The sequence below is a fragment of the Montipora foliosa genome, chromosome 13 (genome assembly GCF_036669935.1).
Source record: "Montipora foliosa isolate CH-2021 chromosome 13, ASM3666993v2, whole genome shotgun sequence".
Classification (NCBI taxonomy): Eukaryota; Metazoa; Cnidaria; class Anthozoa; order Scleractinia; family Acroporidae; genus Montipora; species Montipora foliosa.
The window spans coordinates 6216918-6220342 of record NC_090881.1 but is presented as its reverse complement, the minus strand read 5'-3'; positions in this window follow the sequence as shown (position 1 = coordinate 6220342).

The window sequence follows — 3425 nt, the reverse complement described above, 5'->3', positions numbered from 1 at the left end:
AGATTCATTTAGTACCGACCAGGCATTAAGACATTCTTTTTTTACTGCTGGAAGGTAAACAGGCAACTTTCTTGTATCAAAATTACACTTAAGAATAAAATTTCCACCTATTGCAGAAAGAAAATAGTCTAGTACTGCTGTTTTCTTCATCTCCAAGTCTTTTTAATAACATCACCCTCTGAGCTAGAATCATCGATTGAATGTCTAGCATCCTAGGTCCACCATCTTCGATGACGTTGATGAGAGCGGCACGCTTGATTTTATCAATGTTACCTTTCCAAATGACTTAGAAAGGATGAAATGAAATTAAGATGATAAAGAAGGAATCCGAATACACTTCTGAAATGCATTGGACTTCCAAAGGCCCAAAGCTCTGATCTGTGCATCAGACCTTCGAGCCTCTGCAGCATAAGAAACGGCCCCTATCCGAAAACTGTGAACCTCAGTTGTATCTAGATGGATCGAGACCACAATAATTGAAGATAATGGAGAGCTGCTCGGTAAACTGGGTTCTAACGACAGCGGAACCATGAGCTAAAATAAAAAGGGGGCCTGCCTTACACCCTCTAACAGACAGATATTCCAACATTAAATCCACGGCAGAAAATTGAATTTGACGATTATTATGCTTAAAGTCCAAAAGAAGTGCACTTCAGTGACACAACCTTTTGATTCTTACCCACCAACTGCACCAGTTGATGCATGGGAGATCCACCCCCCTTGGAGCTGGACAAGGTGATTTCACCAATCCTCAGGCAGGCAAAAAGTGCAAAGGAGTACATTGCACGAAACAAACAAATCTCATACGGTGAACGGCAAAGATGAATGGTGGACTAAGCCTATGGAGTATGGGGAGAGTGATTTTCAGCCTACTATCTAAACGAGAATCCAGCTTACCATACCCCTTAAGCATATGAATAACAATTAAACCTTGGTGGGATCGGCAAGCCCCGACAACTTATGACAATAGCGTAAGGCTGTGACATAAGTATACATAGTGGAAGGAGCTTATGATGATTACACATGTAAGCAATAAAAAGGGCCAACATATAAGGGGAAATTGGAAAACTTGTTAAAAAGCCAGGGAATTTAACATGTAAAAACTGATAAAAAAGCTTTCAGGCACGTTGATAAGTTGGAAGTGACGAAGGTTGAAGGCTGGATCTCAGAAGCGAAGATATTACTGGTGCCAGTTCCGAGGCTGCATTTGCAGAGGAATGTCTGTTGGGCCGTGGTCCATATGGGATGGTGCTAAACGTTGGGAAGTCTCTTCCTGTAACCGCGAGAGAGAGAGAGAGAGAGAGAGAGAGAGAGAGAGAGAGAGAGAGAAAGGTCCTCAAGATGTTATTACGTAGTACAAACAAACCAACACCAGTGCCCTCATAAAAAAAACATTAAGGTCTTATCTTTCCATGACTGCTTATTGATAGCATGGACAAGGGCCTCTTTGTCAGTGACAAAAAAGAATACAACGTTTCTGCATCTCGTTCCCCCAAAGGTGTAAGCTTAGCACAATTGGGTAGAATTCCAAAAAAGGAAATATTTTTGTGTAACCAATTGTCAGGCCATTTCCCATAGCACCACTTGCTGCCGAAAACTGCAACAAAGCCTAACGCTCCTGCAGCATCTGTATAAAGCTGACGTTTGTCGGAACTAGACCAAGTGACTTCGAGAAAGAAAGTTCGGCCCTTAAAATTGGTCAAAAAGGATTGCAAAAGCTTTAAATATAATTTAACCTCCGTAGTTAGCCGTATAAAGTGGTATGGGACACGGAGCCCAAGAGTGAAATCGATCACGCGACGCAAAAAGGCCCTACCTGGTACAAGCCAGAACAGGCGAAATTCAGCAAACCGGTCAAAGACTGAACTTCCTTTAGAGTAACTTTCTTGCGGGTTAGAAAGTCCGAAATAGTGGCAACACATTATTCAAGTCTCTCCCGAGGTAAACATGCCTCAAAGGAAACAGAATCTAGTTCGATGCCAGCAAATGAAAGAGTGGTAGCAGGACCACAAGTCTTTTCTGGTGCCATGGGAATGCCAAGGTAGGAGCAAAGGTCAAGAAATAAATGTAACTGGCCCTGGCATAGCTTTTGGGAAGGGGCAATAATAAGAAAATCGTCAAGCAAGTGACTTATGTGCTCAATTTTCAATTTCTTCTGGGCAATCCATTCCAGAGCATCCCATTGGCATGCAATGGTCATAGTAATATAAACCCTTCCAACGGATACCAAGCAAACCATGATCCTGGGAACGAATGGGAATGAACTAAAAGCATTTTTGGTGTCTGTTGTGCTGGATGGCATCAGAAATTGTTGCATATGACACAATGCAATGTTCTGGGGAGATGTCATCATTAACAGAGGAACCCGTGGGGTAAGATAAGTGCTGTATCAACCCAAATTCACCCGGAGTCGACCTTGGGAACGACAATTACAATGGCTAGCCTGATGAAGACCATCGCAATTAAAAAACCCCTGTGGTTTAAAAGTGCAGCCAGCAGCACAACCTTTAGTTTGGCTGCACAGAGGTCGGTTGCAATTGCGACTTTTTAAAGGTGGAATGTTGTAGGCGCATCTACAACTCCCAATGAATACTGCTCCAAGGGAATGACTCGGGCTGCGTCTCCCGAAGAAAACGAAAATTCTCATCGTAAAACTTCCAATTAAAGCCCCGGAATGCCAAGTCCTGCACCACCTCCCCATATTTCATGAGGGCGGGGGCCTCATGAGGAAATCTGCTGGTGTATATTCCAACAAAAACATGAAAACAACCATGTTTCAAGGAATAAAATTTTCCTAGCTTTGTTAACAGGTTCAAGGCAAAGAAAAGGAAATGGTCCCTTCTCAGAACTAGATATAGTCACTTTATATTTACTTTCAACAATTGGATTTGCCAACAGTGCATCAAATTCTATATATTCGTTGTTCCATATTTTGGAACGAAGCTTTTCGGATACCCGAGCATCAACAGGAAGGCTTGGACTGGAAATCAACTGTGTGGGTAGGACGGGATTTGCGACTGGCAGCTCATCCTACAAGGCTGACTGCGTTGCAGTGACTGATCCTTGGACGATGGCATCAGCCAAACCTGGTGATGACCCTGGAGGCAAGCCCGGCAACTGATGGGATCGACTCGCTGACGAGTTGATAACTGAAAATGTGGTAACAGCTGTAGGCACAGGAGCGGCCGAGGTTGGCAGGGCACCGGGAACCACCAAAGGTAACTCTGTTAAGCTGCCAGGAGTAGGACAATTGATGCCTTGACAAGCAATGGTTGAAGTAACAGGAGTGGAGTACATTGGGTCAGCCGGAGAAAGTCGTTTTGTCACTTCATCAACCACTCTGGCCACCAACTGATCCATGACTCCCAATGGAAGAGAGAGCACCTGTGATTCAGAGGAGCGACTTACTGCAGAGGACTGATGTG